This window comes from Cuculus canorus, chromosome 8 (assembly GCF_017976375.1).
Source record: "Cuculus canorus isolate bCucCan1 chromosome 8, bCucCan1.pri, whole genome shotgun sequence".
NCBI lineage: Eukaryota > Metazoa > Chordata > Aves > Cuculiformes > Cuculidae > Cuculus > Cuculus canorus.
In genome coordinates, this window is record NC_071408.1 from 25,002,599 (window position 1) to 25,023,812 (window position 21,214).

A 21,214-nucleotide genomic window follows, 5' to 3' on the forward strand; every position below is an offset into this window, starting at 1 on the left:
TAGAGTCCAATTTCTAGAATTGCTCAGCTCCCATTTAGTCAACAAAGTCATTGGCCAGATGTTGGAAAAAGCCAGTTGGAGGTTTGGTAGAGAGCAATTGTATGTCACCTCTTTCTTGAATGAGAAATTCAAAGCCTTCTGAGCTGTCTGGCAGCCTTGTCCAAGGGCTATTTATGGATCCAGAGCCAGTTTAAAAGTCAAATGGTTGACCTCAGGCACAGGAGAGATGGTCAGCACATTTTCCTGGGAAAGTGGAGTGCAATTCAAGATTTCTCGTAACATTTTTTGTTCACCAAACACACGTGTCTCCAAAGACAGTGAAAGATGAGAAAATAATATGAGTTTAATAAATGACCAAAAGAAAGTTTCCAATCTCTGGCGGATCCCATTATTCTTCTTGTTCTTGGCATCATCAGAGTTAGGGCAATCTTCCCCTTGGTGTCCCCTCCAAAGTTTTAGTCCCTTTTAACATTTTTTTTTTCCTGTCAAATTCACAAGAGTGGCACCTGGGAGCATTTTGACCAAAGGGAAATTGACTGAGCAAAGTTGCCTCTTTTCAAATACATTTTCTCAAGAGACTGGAATGAATGAGAATCATAGTCATAACATGGCTAAACAGTCTTTGTTTAACTTAATGCAATATAATAACCTAAGTGTTGCAACACAGCTCCTTGCTGTGACATCCTTTTTCCATTTGCCTAATTTTCACCCCAAACACACGCTGTTAATAAGCTGCCGAGAAAATACAGCTCTTGTGACAAAATCCAGAAACTGAGACCCTGTATGGTGTGTTAGATACACAACTCTTATTTGGACTGGCAAGTGGCACTGAAATTGGTATTGCAAAACAGATTCATTTTTCTTGCTGCCAAATGTGATGGACAGATGAAAAGGGAGGGTTGGAGAAGTGGATGGCAATAAGCAGAGGACAAATAAAATAAAATCCCTGACAGAAAGTAACATATGAGTTAGAATAGACACGTGATTGCCAGCAGGGAAATGCAGGATGCAGAGTGCTTTGTCAACAGCTAAAGTTAAAATAAATGTCACACTGGCACTGAAAAGTGCAAGATTAAACTCCTCCTGGTGATTTATAATTTAAGAGAGAAAAGGGCAGACAGACATCCAGTGACCCAGCTCAGAAGAAAAGCTCCTATTGCCTTTAGTGGGTTTTGGAGCAGGTCCAGCACAGCAGAGGTTCAAGTCTGATCTCTGAGTCAGAAAGTGTTTGGCCACTGATTTTAATCAGCAGAATCAGGCTCTTAATCAAAGTTTGTTTTATGTTTCCTGCTTTTTTTGCTTGCTTTGTAGCAAACTCAGAAGTCATATGTGGATTTGGGGGGCTAAGGGACATCTTCAAGTTAAAACACAGTTTCATTAAGGAATATGACTAAATGTTTCCCTTTCACTTTCCCAAACCAGCCGAATGCTTTAGAAAGGCTTGATAAAAACTCTGGGTTTGTACAGACAACATTTTGAAAGTTTTACAAATTGTCGTGAAGATTGTTGGGAAAGTAAGTTTTCTCTGAAAAATAATGCAAACTACTCTTTCAATAACTGAGAGCTACCAAATGCTACATTTTATATACTTTATATAAAACAATTGATGTGATAATTACATAGTGCCATGTGGAAAGTAGGAAATAAGATGCAAAGAATTGATTCCCGGGTCTTTATCCTTCCCACACCTATAGCATTCTGTGACTTTTTCACCAGGGCTTTCCAAACCACAGTCAAAGACCATACTTGCTAGGCACTGGATACTGATGTTCAACCTGCAAAAGCAAGAACAGAATGAAAAAGAATTTAAAAATTCAACTTTGGCCACTCAGGCCCTTCTAAAAGTCTCAAGCATGCTTTAAACCACAAGATCAGTCTTTGCCAAAGGAGTGTTCAGCGCTTCATTTCCTGTGTAGAAAAGGAAATGTCGTGTGGAGATGCTCACCTCTGTAAGAATGGATGGTTCATAAGAGTATAGGAAAAAAAACAGCTAAATATTATTGAGGCTTTCCACATTCTGGAAGTAACTCCTCAGGGGCTCTGATGCTCCCCATGTTGCTCTATTAGCCTGGGACAATTTGGCACTGGCATTCAAGCCAATGCAAAGATTTCTTATTTGTAATGCTTCTTTTGGGAATACTTAGCTAGTGAGAGGAGGAAGGAGCTGAAGGTAGAATGCAGCCTTACCCAAGTGATGTACCAGGGATGGTGAATTCAAGCATATTTTATTTGATTATTGATATTTTTATTAATTTATTTATTGGTTGAGTAGGTTTTCTATTCAGTCAGACACTCTGAAAACTGGAGTTGCAGCAGGTAGCACTCAAGCTGTTATTAAAAACACACTCTGGAGACTCTGGTCATGGCAATATCATACATAGATTAGATTTTCCTTCCACTTCCCCACTCCTCTTCTAACCAGCCATGTGCAAGCAACAATTTTGTGACACCTGCAAAGGCTTGGGTACAAGTTTAGCAGAAGAGTATGTAGAACTGCTTCCATACTCCAAATTTGTTTTAAATCCAAAGAACAAATGCACATTGCAGTGCTAAGGAGAAACTGCAATTCACAGAGAGAAATGGTCTTTACTGATTTTCTTTCAAAAGTCTCTAAAACCAGGTAGATTTCAAATCTTAAAAACCTGTGACTTATTCAAAGGACAAATGCACTAATTTTTATTTCATACAATAACTAACAAAATTACCATGTATCTCTTGGGATATGCTTTATTTTCTGTAACCTGACTGTAGATTTCTAGAGAATCTCTTATTTCTGTCTGCTAAAAACAAATAATATAGGTGATTAAAAGTTTCCAGTGTTTCAGAAGCTATATCAGGTTTTTTCAAAGAGCTCCTGGGCAGTTCAAAAGGCTGTCTGAAAGGATTACAGCTCTTTCTTGTTAGTGAGATCCTCTGCATAGAGACCTAGCTCAACAAAGCTGAGTCAGTCATGGTTTTGTGAGCAGATTCCTTTCTAAGAGGCAGAAGAAAATCCTTGTCCATGTCATGCTCCCTCATGGTTCTGACTCTTGTGTAGAACTATAGACAAAAGTCTCTGGAGCAGAAATTTCTGGTGGACAAGAGCCAACATATGGAGCATGTATTGTTCTGACCCAGAGACCATGGCTGTGATCATCAAGGAGAGGAATGACTAACTCAGTGGGATAGCTAGAAATCACATTGCTGGGATGGGAAGATATCTTAACACCAACACTAGGAAAAGAAACGTTAAGGACAAGAAAGAAGATAAAAGGTTTTCCCTGCAGCTGAAAAAAAAAAAGTTCCTATAACAGTCACTTTAGTGCCTAAAGATTAAAAAAAAACTCTGGGAAAGACCTCTACTTTGAAGAAGGGAGACGTCTTCATCGCTTGAAGAAGGAATTCCTTGCTGCTGGAAATGAGAAGTCAACACAGTTGCAGTGTCTCACAGGGCTTTGGTTTGAAGGACAAAATTGCTCAGGAGAGTACAGGCAAGATAGCTCATACAAGCTACAAGCGGAGACAAACAGGAATCACACAGACAAATAAAAACTCCAAGGAGCAGTACCCAGAAAGTTAGTGTTGTCTGTCTCTGTGAGATCACACATTAGTTGTGATTTTTGTTTGACATTAAAAATACCTCTGAAGCAGGCTTTGTGTAACAACAGCATTGTTGGAAAGAAAAGGTCCTGAAAAATGTCTTCATACGTTTCTATATATGTGTATAAACATTAAACTGCCTCCCTTTCAGACACGCCACTGAACTCTGTGCTTGTTTGGATGTTGAACCTGGAAACTTCTCAAAAGTTTTGCGTATGGATAATTCATGAGTTAAAGCCCAAATTGAAATGCCATGTTACAACTTGTAGAAATGTTAGACAAATATAATGACCATATTTTCCAGTTACCTAATACCCACTCAAAATGTAAAACCCAAAAGAACAGAATTGTTTTCATTGCTGTTAACCAGACAATATCACTCTAACTAAATATAGTACGTGATGAAACCAATTTAAATATTGTTCAAGTATTTAACACAGCAAATATTAGACTTAACACTCCATAAAAACAGGCTTTGATGATGCAGGCTGACAAAAGGAGACTAGTTAATTGCAGATTACATCATGGCAAGGACAGCCTCACTGTTAGGACAGCCATGATAAATGTGAGGTGCAAAGTAAATCTAATAAAATAAAAATAGTCTCTGTTCAGTGTTCACCTTTATCAGTTTTGCTAACCTTTCTTAGCAAAGACGGGGTGGGGGGAGGCAGTCCCAGGTAAAGAAGTATCTGGAATTCAATGCATTTATGAAGCTTGCATTTAGGACCGTATGCCTCTATGTCCTTTTCACTACTACAGAACTCAAATGTACTTCTGACATTTTCCAGTAGCTGAAAGCTTTCCTAAGTCAGGATCTGAAATCTGTTACATGTACTGTCCATTTTATGAGAGACAACCACATCTTATTGCAAGGCATGGCATGGCTCCATCAAAGGTGATGAAACAAAGGTCTAAAGCTTTTGGTTATTGGCAACTTAAATGGATTTGTTAAACTTCTGAGCTCAGGTAATTATATTGAAAATAGGGACAACTTCCTGGCATTGCAGTTCTGACTTTCTTCTCAGAGTAAGCCTGAATCCTTGTGTGCCTATAATCTTGAGTTAATCTTCATTGTTATCCATACATATATATTAATGTGAAGATGGATTCTGCTCTGTGTTTTAAGAAGGCAGATCAAGCTGTGGTACCAGGATGTTCCCAAAGCCTGGAGGTGGGATATATCTACATGCAGTTAGCTTCAGATCCATATCAGTAGGTTAAACAGCTTTTAGGTGAAGCCTGGCTTCTCACTTGCACTCCTGAATGACAGGGAAGCACCACTCGACCACCCTGTCCTCTTCACTGAGGGTTCCCAAATATGCCATATGGAGACCCACATCCTCATGTGCCCAAGATAACAGAAGTACAGTTTAATGAACTACAAATACGTATTGATTTCCCTGAGAGGGTAGCAAATAACTCCTTGTAAGATCACAGCTGCTGCAGCAGTGAGCTGACAAAGTATCTCGGGGGAAGTCATTTATTGACAAAATCACTGAAGGTGCTTCTGGTGGCTGATGCTAATTACAAGTGGTTGCCACCACATTTTGGACATAAAGCTCATATAACTCCCAAAGTGGTGTTTCCCTTTCTTCTTTCATGGATGATTTCCCCCCACACACCACCCCAGCCCTTCTATATAATCTGAGTTCCTGCACTTTCTACAAAGCCCTTCAGTGCCTAGAAGAAGAATTAGAAACACTGGTGCCGGACCAAAAGGTTTGGTCCCCAAGTGGCTCATGAGGCCTGTTAACATGTCAAAGTCATATTGAAATAATGATATTATGTAGAATAAGTAAGTTCAGCTGTCAATGTTGACACTCTTGGGCCACAAAAGGAGAAAAGTGATATAACTTTGGATAACTGTAGTTAATACAGGCCCAGCTACATTGTCTGATTTTGTATTTGCATTACTTACAGAGCTGGTTACCTGAAGATACATAAAGGTTTGGGTAAGTTCATCTTGAGCTGGTTCCCAGCGTACTCCAGCAGCAAAGCAGGTAACTAAAGTCTGCACCTGAGATAAAAACTGTTTTTGTGTGTATCTACTTTTGCTTCTCTTCCATGTTGGGTGGTCACCTTCCTCTGTCTTGAAGGCAACATCAGCCACAGCCATGATCTACTTCGGTAACTGTTGCTGAAGAGGGGCACGCTGCACAGATTGCAGCAACAGGTAACATCTTCCCCAGACAAAGAGTAATGTTGGTCACAAGTGCAAGCAGAAATGGGATGCAGGCAGCCCTCCAGCTTCCCTCGCTTCCACTGTATTTGTCTTTCTTAATTAACCCTGCACTGTGTTACTGACCCAAAGACATGGCAACAGCACCGTCAAGAACTGCAGGGATTAAGACATTTGCATTATAATGCCTCAGCCATGAGATCATAAATGCCTTCATGCTCTATTTTGTTATGCTGGGTTGATAACAGAGGCTGATAAAACTCCTACTTTCTCTCTGTATTGAAGTGAGCTAATGTGTCTGGCCTCATGAGATCCTGGCAGGAGGAGAAAGCAACAGCACAAAGTCCCCAATCTCAGATGTAATCAAAGAATGAGGCTGTTTGAGGACATTACTTGTTAACATATTAGCAGGTACCAGGGGTAAGTGAGTGTTTATTTAGTCCTGGTGTAAAAGCATGTCTAAAATGATTTATGCCGGAAGCTGTTTCACAGCAAACAGGCTGCTTTCATGCAAGCAGGTCAATCACCATCTCCTGTCTGCCCACATAAATCATATTCAGGTGCTAATGTAACCAAAAGGTTTATATAATCTGCGCAATCAGCATGGAGGTCTGGGTGGATACGGTAATAGCCAGCCTGAATAAATGTCTTCTGCATCTAAAGGCTGATATTTGGGGGGAGTCAAATGATTGATTTAAAAAAGAAAGAAAAGAAATAAACTGCCATGACAAGTAACAAAGTGTATGTACAGTTTTCCAGCTACGTTTTACTTACACGTGAGTAACTTGCCACTGTCCAGATCTGCTGCTGGGACTGTTTTTGCATCAAGATAGCTTCCATACATATGTTCTAATAGAAAGTAGACCATGATTTTAATGTAACAATGACAGATACCAGAAGCACAGCACCACAGGTCATTGTCACATTATCAACCTCTTTTTCATGCTGGTGGAGTACTCCTTTGAGAGATGACATATGTCTGAAATAACCTTCTGGACCTACATCCAAAACAAAATTTCATCATGTTCCATCTTGAAACCTGCCATAGATCTTTTAGAACAGAGCAGAACAGAACAGAATAGAATAGAGTAGAATATTTCAGGTGGAAGGGACCTACAGAGATCACTTAGTCCAACTGCCTGACCACTTCAGGGCTGACCAAAAGCTAAGCATGTTATTAAGAGCATTGTCCAAATTCCTCTAAGACACTAACAGGCCTGAGGTATCAACCACATCTCTAGGAATCCTGTTCCAGTGTTTGCCCCCTGTCTTGGTAAAGAAATGTTTCCTAGTCCAGTCTAAAGCTCCTCTGGTGCAGCTTTGAACCATTTCCACATATCCTATCACTGGATATAAGGGAGAAGATATCTGACGTTTCCTTCTATGCACTCCCTCCTCTTGTAGAGTATTACAATTCCCTTCTTCTTAGTTTTGAACTTTTTCATGGCCAGTTTATATTTACAGCCACATTTTATCCTGTTCCTCATGTTTTCTTTCCTATGGCAACATAGTCCTTTGGCTTAAATAGCTTTTTCTTTTGCATGTGTATTTATCACTGAATATGTTTCTAGATTGGGTCTTCATGAAGTCTTTGACCACAGAGTACAAAACCCCCATAATGTGGCATGATCCAGAATTTGTATGATTTGTGTTCCACTTTCTTCAGACAAAAATGTTCATTCACATTAGTCAATAGTGTCTTCTCTCAACCTTCAGTGGTTCATATCAAACATTTGTCACATAAACTGATTTAGATTTGTTTTGCAATGGTACATATCCTGGAGTAGCATCAATAGTACACACCTTCTACTTAACAAAGCTGCAGCTATCTCTTTTGCGAACATATTAATCAGCCAGCAAATTTAGTAGCACCGTGAATGCTGGGGAAAAAAGGCTCCAAAAAGTTGTAACATAAAATTTTGATTTGAGGACAGATTTTTGTGAATACAAGCAGTAAATGTACTCGTTCTGATGACTGGCATCATGCTATTTTTTTGCTGAAAGTGTCTGGAGATTTATAGGTGACTACGAAGCCCAGATTGCAGGTAATGAATGTGTTGCTAGGATTTAAATAGTTAATCGCTCTTCATTATTTGCTTCTTGTGAGTCTTGTTATGCCATTATGAAATCAGAAAGCATTAGGCATTGAAAAATAAAACAGAAAGGGATACTGTGCAATATAAATAACCAGTTATATACAAAGATCAGTGAATAGTTGGTATGATCAGACTGAAGGTAACAAATATTTTTAAAAATTAGTATCTGGTGACTAGATACTATTCAAGTAATGAATTTGTGGAATTAGTCAATTATAAGCAAGTATTTCCATGGCAAAGCAAACGAGTATGCACTGTATGTGTCTTTTAAAATTCTCTTCCCATCACAATAACCCACTTTTTGTTCTTGGTAACAAACTGCTACTAAGCTATGGATAGACAAGCTTTTTGTATATGCTGAAATTCTTACAAAAACAAACTAAAAGGAATTAAGTAAGTCCAAAATGTAAAACAGCACACTTGGACTCAAGAAGGTTGAGTTCATTTGCTTGATATGTATCATAGATAAACAAAGCTCCATCTGGAAAACATGCAGCAGTTTGAGTTATGATCACTGTATTAGGTCCCCTTTGCTTAATACGTGGTAGACCCACAGTATCCTTTACAGCAAGCATAGGAGATAGTCATTTACTAAGAAAGTTGATTTGTGAAGAGCAGGAGAACAGCGAGTCTAGGAAAACCCTTGTAATGCATTAGAGGCATAAAGGAGATGTTCTTCTTTCTCTGTCAGGAAAAATAGATTTCAGGATGTTCCTAGGAAAAGAGCCTCCCAAATGTTCCAGGTTTTGACGAGAAGATCTTTACACAGTGACTTCTTTCTTCTGCAAGAAAGTAGCATCAGTTCTTCTTGGTTTTATCTTTTTTTTTTTCCTCCTTTTCTGACACTTTAGAGAAGATGATGGGAATACAGTACTTGGATACAAGTTTCACCTCATATTTTTCACAGCTTTTTTTGCCTTCCCACTAATGTGTTGAAATATTTGAGCTAATCTAACAAGGCACTTTGACAAACAGTGTTATCTTAAATACTATTCTCAAGTCTGTTTTAGTTGTGTGTTAATTAGGGTGTGAACTTGAGTGGGTAATGGTATTACAGTTGGCCATCATCATATGGGTACCCACTGTCAATTGCTCTATTCTCTACTCCTCTAGAGACTTGTTGCATGATGTTGGCTAAGCCTTCTTACTCTTCCAATTTGCTCTATTTATCTTGAAGATCTCTGGCATTGATGTTTGTGTCTGGCTGTAGACATGGTTAGCACTTAGCATGGGGATGGGAAGTCTTCAAACTGCACAATTCTAGTACAAAAAGAACTATTTTACAATAGGACATTGTTTATTGAACATAATGGACCATCTTAACTGTCGGTCTCATTCTGAGAATCCCATTTAGGCACCAAAGTAATCACGACAGGATGTAAATAGTCTTTCAAAAATTGAGTAAAGGTGACATACAATAGCTAATTTAAAATTCTTTTAATCCAAGCTATACACATATTGAGGTATTATTCTGTATCAATTTATTTCAATTCTCCTTCTTTCCCCAAGAACCATTTATTAAGTCATCTGTCATTTAGATAGTCAAAGTGATCTTTAATTCTGACTTAGAAAACAACATAGTAGGAGATATAATTAATATACCAATTGCCAATGATTAGACAGGTGTAGCCTGACCAGCCAGCCAGCAACACACATACAAAGAAGGATACTAAAAAAATGCCTTTGGTATACATTAAAATGTATAATTAATCATCAGTCCAACACAAATCACTTATTATTTATCAGTTCTAGAATGGTTACTACATATTACAGAATTACACAGAAGATGGAACTCCTGTAGAAGTCTTTTAAATGTTTTGCCTAAATAAAATAATTTTTTATATACTTGCCATGTTGTTCTCAAGACACTGTTGTTGTGAGGTACAACACTGTTTTATCTGTCATTGAGCTGAGTTTCACAGTTACCCTAGCTATGATGCCTGATGTGACTTTCTCACTCAATATGGCAGAATTACTCTAACCTAATAGCAGTAACTTCAAATTTTGGCTTCCAGACTATGCCATTTACAGAGAATCCCACTGCAGGTACACAGAGACATTGGCATCTTCAGTTGTGACTCATCTCTTATGTCTAAGACGGCCGAGATGAATGGAAGAGATATCATGCAATGACCTTAAACAAGACAGCTGTTGCTTGAAACACTGAAGTTACAGGAAATTTCACCCTTTCACTGGAGGATTAAAATCTGTATTACCTGACTCCTAAAACAGACCCACTGAATAACTCTGTGGCCTAAACCCCCTTTCCTCAAGGTCACCAGATGAATGTAGGGTTACGTTTAACATAGCTGGGAAGAGAAAACAAAAGCAGGATGTCCTGGGAAAGATTAAAAATATCACTCTGGTACCACTAAACAGGACTGCAGGGACCATGGAGACACATCGTCCATGCCTTGTGAGAAGTCCCAGGTAAAGGTCAGGAACAATAGAAGCAAATACTTGTTCATTTCCTTACTACAGTTTTGTTACTGCCCATGTGTGAAAAAAAACATTGTTGAGTGGCTAGCCAGGCAGCAGTCAGGAGTTTTTTAATCTATACTCATCCATTAATCACAAATAATCCATATTTATTGGAGGGGTCCCTAACAAAACCATGCCTACATTGCACAGAGCATTAGACTATCAAGGTATAAACTATTTAAAGCAGCCAGTGTTTGAATTGTCATTTTTTAAGTTTAACATTATGTTGTTTCAATATCTAAAGCCTGCTTCCCAATGCAGCAAAAATGCAAAACACATTGAGAGAAAATGTAAAACATACTAACTTGATTATTATGAGTGCTCTGGATTGTGTCACAATTCACTATTAATTTAGACCACATTCCAGTGGCTTCTCCCTTCCCTCTGCATTCTGGACCAATCTGTCAGAGAAATACAACACCGATTAAATAAAAAATATATATGTGCATATATATATTTTAAAGCCTGCTGCTTGGAGGAAATGTTTCGGAAATGCAGTTTAGGCAGAGTTGTTTTCCATTAGCAACTTGAAATTATAGGCTGATTTTGAGAATCATTTCCATAATGAATTTCTTCTGGGCATCGAGGACATCCAAAAGGTCAATTCTACGAATACCATCATTGGCTTAACAGTGAGGTTTGCCTCAGCTCTGCCCACCATGGCAGAGACCTAAATGATGGTTAAATCCCCTCATTTAAAAATTGTTGCAACCGGAACCAATTTCTGCATTGTGAGAGGAGGAACGGCTTTGCGGTTACAGCTCCAGAAGACAGGTCAGCAAAGCTAGGTAGTGGTTTTGCCTCTTTTATAGACTTTCTCTGTGACCTTGGGTGAATCACTTACTTGCTTTCAAATATGAAGTGAAAAAAATTAATTTTTCTATTTTCTCAGCTTAAGAACAATTTCTTTGGACTAAGGGTAATCTTACCTTGTGTTGTGTTGTGACAGTACTGGGCACAATGGGATCTTTAACTTAATAGAACTATTGTGAACATAAAATTTGTGTAAAGCATTTTGACATCACTTTGTGCCGAGCAGTTTTTTAGAAGGTATTTCTTTTCCCCGTGCATATAATCAGACCTTTCAAAGATTCTAGGAGAGTTTTGCCACTTTTCTAGCCACATAACATGCAATCAGTATGGCAGGCAAGTATTAAAGAGGCAACAGCTCTTCTTAGTTATCTCTTTTACACAGTCAAAAAGCCAAGCTTCAGAGCATCTTTTAGTAACCCCAAAGAAAGATTCTATCTCCTACAAGGAAATTGCTCAGAATTCACCCTGCATAATGACAAATGGATCCTGTTGTGGTTTAGCTCTGCCAGAACAGTGAACAGAACACTCTTGATCTGTGAAGTCTTGATGTACTTGTTTTTCGTGCTTGATGGTGGTAGTAAATTTTGGGCAAGTAATCTGGGATACAAACTCTTTGTAGCTGGACAGCACAACTGAAAGATCTCTGTCCAGTTTGTACCCAGAAGGAGCCACAAACGCCCAGCTGAGGACTCCCACTTCCAGTCTCTTGCTTATGGGTGAAGAACACATCTCTCAGGGAGGACATTATCTCTCCAAGACACCATTAGTTTGTGTGAGAAAAAAGTTTGAGGAATTAAGAAAGAGAGAAAAAGTAAAACTTTATGCAAGGAAAATCCCACAGGCACGTATTCAGAACAACAGAAGTTTCCAAAGGCTGCCCAGGGTGATCCAGCTGCTGAGTCCTGACCAGGGGGAACAAAGTTTGCTAAATATGGGGCACGTGTTGGGCAAAAATCTTCCTTTGCTGAGTAGTTCTGCCTTAAAAATTACTTATAATTTCTCCAGACATACAGGCCTTTCAGACATTGATGATCAGCTACTCCTCTAAGTGATAAAAGCCAGACTATGTGGGGTTCACTCCAGAAAGACTGGAGCAGGGTTCTAGTCTGATAACTCAAAGTTATTAGCTCTGGATGAAGTGTATCCTTACAATTTTCTGCATTTTCTTGAGCTGTCCAAGCTAGGAGGCTCATCACCTTAAGCTCCTGCCACAGCCTCCAGCAGAGCAGAGTATCTCCAGTAGAATTCTGAACCCCGTTGATCTTTTCCGCTGACTGGATAGGGAGCCTAATGCAGGTGTTTCAGTGAAACTTATACAATCCAGATGTAAATTCAGTGGCAAGTCTCTCAGGATTAGACGTCTGGAAATGAACATTATTGGGCTGATAAGATTTCTGAGCATTTTTTCCACAGGAAACCCACTGATTTTCATCTCTGGGTTTGGAATCCAAGCTCCCTAAGGCTCCTGGAGAGGCATACCTTGAATTGCCTGTGACAAGATATGAACAGGAGAGCTCAAGCTGACATCAAGAACCAGGCTGGGATGGCAATTAGGAAGGAAAAAACACTCTATTTTTTACTGTGGACTTTGAAAATACATTCAGAAAAGGATTATAATGTCAGTATTGTAGTACTGGTTGCATAGGAATCAGTGTTTGGAGGCAATCACTATTTGGAGAAAAAGCTGAGAGAAGAGGCCATTCGCTTCATTCCTAATGATACACCAAATAAAAAGGGATCAGCTAAACCACAGACAAGCCCCACTTTGCTTTCGTAGCTGTTCATTTTTTCCATCACAGCTCACACCATGGCGCTAAAATTCAGTAATGAAAACCTTCCCTTCAGCCTATGGCTTTCCAGTGCCCTAGAACACAAGGAGATTGAGGTGAAACAGAGTCAAGCCCCAAGTCCCCCAATTGTAGCAGGACATGTGATGGTCTCAGCTTTAATCTTCACACAGATGAAACTCTTGCAGTGGGACTGGTTTCCGGGCTGCTGTTTCTCATCGCTCAGTTATTGAGAGCCTGACAGGAAGCAGAGAAATATTATTAATTCCCACTGCTCTGGACCATCAGTCTTGCTCTGCTGGCGTACCTGACAGCTCAAAACTGATCAGGTAGCAGCTGTTTTTTGATTTCTTCTATTAGCTCTAATCCACTGTCTCATGAAACGGTTTGTTAATACTTTAAGGACATTCTGTTAAGGGGAGTGTGGTTTCCCCTCCAGCCAGCAGGTAGAGCCAGCAAGCCTTGCACCGTGTCACAGGTTAATAGCAATTTCATAGAAACCTGGATAAACAGATAGCTTCCTCTCTCTCTTCCTTCCCCAGAGAAAGCACTGAGTCTAACAGTACCCCTAAAAGCCTGTATAGGGAATGAAGCATTTCACAGTTGGAGAATACTTGCACAAGGTGATTTCCTGTAATGAAGATTTCAGCATTTGCTGAAGTGACTGCACAAGTAAAATCAGCGGATGGGAATCTCATTGATTATAAACCAGCATCCAAACTAGGCTAGCTCTGAATTTGTGGGGTTTTTTGGTTTTGTTTTTTTTTTTTTTGTAGGAAAACAGAGAAATAAAACAAAAACAAGACAACAACTTGCTGCTTTCCACAGGCATAGTCCTTTCTCTGCAAGGGGTGGTGATCCCAGGCAAGGCTGCTCTGGGCCTCTTTGAAGCCATAATGCGCTTCTTTCTTCCTCTACCCTACAATCATAACTTTGAGTCATTATCTCCTTCCCTTAGCATTTAAAAACGAAAACAAGGCGATATGTCTCAGGCACCCTGCTGGTCAGTGTGCTCCACACCACAGGCAGCAGCATTTCACGCTGGCCACCACCTGTGCTTCAGTCCCCATTAGAACTCATGTGTCTGTCTCATGCTCAGGGACATGGTCTTAAACAATGTGTTTTACAAATGAGTATAGTTCAGCTTAGATCACACATTGTTATATCTAAGATAAAACCTAAATAATTCCATAGGCAATGATTATATATAAATAATATATAATTTCTCATGAAAGCATATGTACATCTGTGATTATTTTTGTGAACCCTTAGACCGTTCATTTTCAGCCTGTGACCACTTTGTATAATTTCATTTTAATATCATTAATGACTGCAGGCCTAGTTTCTTGTTTTAAAAATATAACTGACATTGTAAACTACATGAACTTCTTACATAAAACGTGTAGTTTCCCTTTTCACCCCAATGCTTTTAAAAAATCATTTTAATTACTCTCCAATCCAATTTCTAGGCTTCCACAGCACAGTCATTTATCTCTGATAGGCACAGTTTTTCAGAAAGAGGTCAAGGATGGTGAAAGTTGCTATCACACCACAAGAGTTGATAGCGCTACTTTCCCCTCAATGCTTTCTATTGCTTGCCTTGCGAGACCTCTTTCAGTTCCCTTGACCCTGCTGCCCTGCTCCTTTCTACTGATACAAGAGAATTAATAATAGACCTCCAGTTTTCACTGGAGCTGCGCAGCCGCTGGGACATGGCAGTAAAACACACAAGCATACGCTCACTACAGCTAACTCCTCCACCTCCTAAAATCCATCTTCCTTAAGGTCTTAAGGTGCGAAAGAAAGAAAAAAAGCCTCTGGGAGAATTACAGCTGCAGTGCCTTCCTAGGTGGTATCACTGCTTCCTTGGGACTCCCCGTGCCATTAATGGCTCCTTTGTGCCAGTATGTATCAGACCACCAAGGCATTCACCCAAAGGCTATGCGTAGAATATAAAGAAACATTTTGCTTCCTCTTTTTGAAGGTCAGATTTGTCTCAGTCACAGCAGTTCATGCCCAGGCAGATAGGTAATGGGATGGCAGGAAAAAGTAATTTTCTTGTGTCTTTCTCTGTTCTGTGGGAACAGCCATGGCTCCTCGCACAGACAGGTACTCCCTCCCTCACTGCAGATTCTCAATCGCCTTAAACCACTTAATAAATTCCCTTTAAATTCACTTTCCAAAATTCACTAGCAGAGAGAAATAGCTCAACACTTTGCATAGTGTCACTTTGGCCTCAAAGGCCAGAACTGAATAAAAATCCAGCCCTGCTTCAGGACATTTTCTGCTATTGCAGTTGTGTCTTGCTAGGACTGTGAAAGTGCTGGTAAGTCTTCCCATAATTTGCAGAGATTGTATGCTAGACAGGTGATATGGTCATCAGCTAACTGGGACACCTGAAGGTGACCTCTACTGTGCTTCTACACCTAAATTTCACCAGCTTATGAATAACTCATACCTAGCCCTGTGTCAGTTGTGTGTAGGAGAGGCCAAAGAACCATGAAAATTCTTCCCCAGTCTTGTGAAGAATCTTAAAAAACACAGAAGTCTCTGGAACTGGTGTTTCACATCTAATGGATGGAAGGGAGAAATGTTTAGGGTGTACAGACTCCTTGTGCATGCTCTGTTCCATCAGGGGCAACAGGTACGAGGAAACTAATTGCAGTTGAGTAAAGAAAAAACAGATGCTTCTATGGAAATGTCCTGCTGCCCAGGAAAGAAGGTTCATGCAGAAAACAAGCACCTTGCTCATCCTTGCTTCCTCTTTCCATCCTCTTAACTCCCTTTTGGCAGCACGAGCAGTAATCCACAATCCCAGGAATCTACCTCTGCTTCTCTGTCCTACTTACCCTCTCATTCTGCTCCTGCCACCTTCTCCTCTCCCCTTGCTCCTGGTACTCATCCACAGACTACTGCAATGCAGCTGTTCCTATTCCATTGAAGAACCTGGAGCCAGTTGTGCAGGACTCATTCAAGCTAAGGAGACTGCTTTTCTCCACTGCGAATGCTTTCAAACTACATGGAGGGTGTCCCAGGCAGACAGTCTGGTGAGTGCACCTAAAAGGGCTGTTTTAAACCAAAGGTAGAAATGTAACTGTCAATCAGGTTAATCTGACCGCTATGCAGCTGCATTACTGTGAAGAGAAATACAGGTGCATTATTTCACCATTTTTCCTGAGTATTCCAGAAACTTTTTACACTGAAGGGTGCAGACGGAAGCACTGAAGCACTGGGTGTCCAAGGCACTGTCTGAGTGGAATTTTGATTTACAGCCACAGTGGCTTTGGAAAATTCATTTTATTTTTTAAATGAAAAAAGGAAACAGAAAAGAAAAATAGCAAAGGCTGATGATGTATCTCCATATGATCTCTGTGATAAATTCTCAGTAATGGTCAGAGAAACCTATGCAGGCTGAATAGAAAAAAATATGCTCGAACTCACAATCGTTAGGCTGACTTGCAGGAAACACTCGTTGACTTCTCAAATCTCATGCATCAGTGAGTGAAGTATTGAAATCGGAAATTGAGAGCGATTCCTTTCCCCAGCTACCATTCTTAGACAACGTTGCTCCGTTGCATAACCCCCTGAAGACATTAAAATGTCTTTGCCTTCCTGTAAGAAAAGATTTTCTTTTCCTTCCCTTAAGACATTAATTACAGGGTCACTGACTTTGGCAGATTACTTGCTAAATTGAGTTGCATCCTGATATCCTATATTTTATTGTGATGACCACCCATCTTGACAGCCACTTGGGCTTGACCTGAGATTATCTAACACTGAAATCATGACTCTTTAAAGGAAGAGGATTAATGGCTGCTTTAAAGTAATCTAAGGCACTTGCCTTTCTCCAGCTCCTGGCCATACGGACCTGGTCCCTCTTTTGTCTCAACGTCAGCAACCACATTGCTGCAGCGGGAGTTGAATCTGTCTGGTGACCTAGCTGAAATAAAAATAATAATTACAAATGTTTTCTTGTTAGGGTGATTGCAAGCTAGATCAATGAAGTGATCTGAGTCTTCCACAGCCATGGATGTCACCACAGAAAGGAAACAGAAGTAAATGTCTTCTCTGGCAGTAGCAAGGTCCTGGTGAACTGTGGGAGAAGCACTGTCTCTTCAGGGACCCCAGGGATGAATGACAGGAAGAGCTGTGAGCCTCAAATCAGGTCAGAATCTACACTGTATAGAAACTACAAAACCAAGGAATAACACTTATATCCCAACTGTCTGACCCAGGCAGAAACTCAGAAGGAGCAGCAAATGGAGTTCAGGTTTGTCTCCTCAGAACAACAGTTAGTTCAAGTGAAAAAAAGACACAGAAGCTTGCACCCAGTTCCTTAACTCTTTCTCCACTCCTTGCTTTCACCTTTTGGCCTCTAGTTGTATGGAACATGGATGCAGTGCCATTTACTGGATTTCCACAAACTCTCACTCTCCACCGAGCCTTTGAAGTGCAATCCATTATCAAACTGAAACAAGCTCTGTGGCAACTGAAAACTGAGAGACTTTTTGTAAAAAAATGTTCAGCTTGTGTTTTGAAGTTGATGATAGACTATCTCAGAATTTACTAGCTCTCATAAAAATGTAAGTTAATACAGAAATTCAGTCTTCTTGAGGGCCAGTGAAAAAAGTAGTAGAGGGGTTTTTTAATTGTCCCATCTGCAGGGAGGGGCTGAAACCCTTGTTGCACCCCAGGCTGATGGAGGCAACCCCTGGCTTAAGTTTCGGATTGGCACAGTGTCCTTGCAGAGTCTTGGGTCTGGCTGAAGCATTCCTTCATCAATAGGCACCATTTATCACTGAGATGCGGCTGGGTTCCAACAGCGACAGAAGGAAAACACTGGCAATGTTTTCATTAAAAGGTACAAAAGATTTGCAGTGTAGCTGACAGAGGCCATATGTGACCTGCTTAGTGTTCAGCGGGGCTGAGAAAGAGCAAAAGGAGTGTCCCGTGAAGGTAAAGCTATACCTCACCTTAATGAACAGCAACTCAGGGTAGGAGGTGGGAGAGGACGATCAGATTTCCTCTGACCTGGAGTTCAACTTCTTTGGGTGCAACCAAGAGTGGCTGAGATAGCAAGGTAGCTCAACACAAGGGAAGTGAGAAAAGGGGGACCCTTTTTTGTTCCTCAGTGGAAAAGCTTGGCCTTGAGCTGTTCATGAGCTGCCAGCAGCAGCAATGGTCTGCATGCAAAGTGGTGTGTTTTGCATGTCACAGCAAAGCCCTACCGGGAGAAGCACTGAGATCAGTGCAAAGAAGTCCCTTGCTTACACAGAGAGAGAGAGACACATGAGCACATGCACAGTCCCTTCTGCCAGGGCTAATAAAACAGACTCTAGGACCTAAGACAGATGAAAACATGTTTCAGAGATGAAAATACATTTCACATTCATGGAAACATTGGCTAACACAAGTTTTGCCCAGCAGACATAATTTCTTTTGAAATTAACCCTCTCAGATGAGCTCTTTCTGCCCATTGGTAAATCGAAGCTAGTGAAAGAAGCCAAAGTGAGTTAACCCATGTAAGGCCATTTTGGAGGTGTGGAGGAGCAAGACCCACCCATTCTCACCAGCCAGCTTTGCACACCCACTGTACACGCATGTGATCAGCAACAGCAGTGGCCATGAACGGGATCACCAAGGACTTGACAGACAAAACAATTCCTCTATCACCCTGGTCTCTGCCACGAGTCCGGAGAGCTGCATCTCATCTTCTAATTTTATATCCAGGACACATAAAAGTGCTCGGGGACTGTGGGCAGAAATTGAGACTGTTTCTTACAGTAAGGATTCTGGTCTTCTCTAACCTGAGTCATGACAAGATGCACATCAGTTCTGTTCATCTTATGGCTAATCTTCCCATCTGCCTGATGCGCACACCTGCTGCATTTTGCCTAACATTTCTTAGTTACATATATACACAATTTTGTATTTGTCACCTTTTATTTCATTCTAGTGCTTTCAGCTGCCGCTGTAAAATTAATAAAAACTCTTAATGAAGCAGTGTAGGAGAGATGGTCTGTATAATCATACCAAGTGTAAGGGAAATAGACCACAATCTTGTTTCATGCTGTTGAAAAACACTTGACTAAATCCAAACGTTTCCTCAAAATTAAACTGGAGGTCAGGGATAGAGAAAGAGACTAGTTGTTATTTAATTCCCTGTAGACTTGAGATCAAAGTCACAGCCAGCTTGTAACATCAGCCACTGAGACATAACCAGCTCTGGGGTAGCACTTGTCAGTGTTCAGTCCAGGTGGACCAGAGACTGAGAGTCCTCTGGCTGAAGGCATTTGAGTGCAGGCTCACCTGCTGTGGCCCTGGTTACAGCAGTGCTACAGGGAAATATTACAATTGCTTTAGCAGTTAGGGAAATGAATCATGGTAGAGAGCTGAATGTCCCCACAGCTAAAAGTTTAACAGATATAATTATATTGAAAATGTTTTTTATTGTTTCTTCAAGTAGCAGCCTCTCATATCTTCGTGGCTCTGTGGCTGGAATACAGTTTCACAGAACTCACATGGGCACTTGTTTAGATGTGTAGGGGGGAAGATGTATGTTACAGCACCCTGACACGCTCTTATTGTTTATCACATGTTACTCGCCTTGCCCCTGCCCTGTGTTCACCTCCTACACTGCCCCATCTGTGCAAAGCAGGCTTTGTAGAGCTGGCAGGGTCAGTGATTAATTACACAAAGATAAACAGAGTTAATATTCTTCCTGGATAGAACTAATTACTCCAGTGTTTGCTTTTATAAACCTCAGATTGATTGTCTCAGGGACAAATCTGTCTAATTGAAAAGACCATTTGTTTTCAAAAAAAGAAGAATAACACTTTCATGCCTCGTGGGGCTGGGGGGGGCATTATTTCCATTTCTTTTTCAGTGAAATGGAGGCAATGAAAGAGTTTGTGCATAATATTGGATCCCTCACTGGACATCACAGCTAACTCTGTGGCGGTGTCCCTGCAATTCCCCAGATTATTTTCTTTTAAACATAAGCTGTTATTTCCTTCACCAGTACTCTGTGGAGGATCTTGAAAAGCAGCTCCTGCCTAACAAGCTCAAGATTTAGCTGAACAAAGGCAGGAAGAGAGAAGGGCATGGCTTGGTCAAGAGCATGAGAGTGCACTCATGTCTGTTTCTTGTATGTTCTCTGAATTAGCACAAGAAGCTCTTCACACCTGGGAAACTGAAATCAACCAGCACATCATTTCTGCTCAGATGCACTCAAAAATACTTTGCAGCCTTTCTGTTGCTATATCTGGTGTATACTTCCTAGCATCTCCTCTCCATGGCATCTCAGCATCCCAGAGCTCTTTGAACTATTTTGTCTTTCCTTGCAGCCCATCCCTTCTGATGTCTTCTATCACTGATGACTCCTCTGCCCTCTTTCATTTGTCTTTGTTCTTCTCCAACAGACTTAAGCACACAGGATTTGACTTGTGGAGCAGCTACAGGGCAAGAAAGTTGCCTGGGTGTCATAACAGAAAATATTGACGTATAAAACAAGGTACAAAATGCATGAGTGGGTCCTTCACTCCTGAGAAACCCAGTCAAATGGACGCCCTTTCTGCCCTGGAAAGGGGGTTGCATTTCAGAAGAGACCTTGATCATCGCTAGATGAAGATGTCAAGGAGTGCAGGCTGAGGCTACGCAGCTGATCTCCAGGTCCTGTACCAGCCTGCTCAGCTCATGCCTGCATCACTTCTTGTAAGTGGAAGGGAAGAAGTTCTTGCTGTGGAGCAATGTATGCCATTCAGTTCTGGTTAGTATCAGCCAGAGAACTACACTGTCCATGATAATGTAATAGATAGGTGAAATTCTGTGTACTTTGGCACACGGAGCAGCAGACCACCTCCCATTTTCAGCTATAAAAATCTCTCAAAGGAGATGAACTCCTGTTGATCTGCTTTCTCCTCTGTATCAGTTGAGTAAGGCTGCAGGCATGAAAGCCATCTTCCATTCTGGCTAAAAGGAACAAATCTTATACTGTCTGAGCTCAATGACAATTGAGACAAGGGAAAACCACCTCCCAAGCATTCATCTGGGTATGGGCTGGGTCATTGATGGACAGGAAGCATTTCCAAGGAAGGCGAGGGTTAGTACAAGTGGAGGAGGTTGATATGAGAGTGAAATGTCAGAACAGCCCCAGGAACTCTCAGAGGAGATGTGAGAGAAGCACTAGAGACTGCCAGGAGAGAATTGGTAGCATTATCCTGGGGAAGAAAAGGCAGAGGTTTTGCAGGCAGAAAGAGGCTCAGCACCATGTGCAAAGA

General features: G+C 40.8%; 1 long non-coding RNA gene across 2 annotated transcripts in view; it reads right to left on the reverse strand.

The window, feature by feature from the left end:
- Window positions 1-512: 512 nt before the first annotated feature.
- Window positions 513-21,214, reverse strand: part of LOC128852913 (uncharacterized) — a 132,125-nt gene continuing 111,423 nt past the window's right edge. The window contains exon 5 of one of the 2 annotated variants that reach the window (XR_008451034.1): window positions 513-1,775. This is a non-coding gene — a long non-coding RNA (uncharacterized LOC128852913). Of the gene's footprint in view, window positions 1,776-16,774; window positions 16,876-21,214 lie in introns of those variants that run through there. The other variant, XR_008451035.1, reaches the window with a different exon arrangement.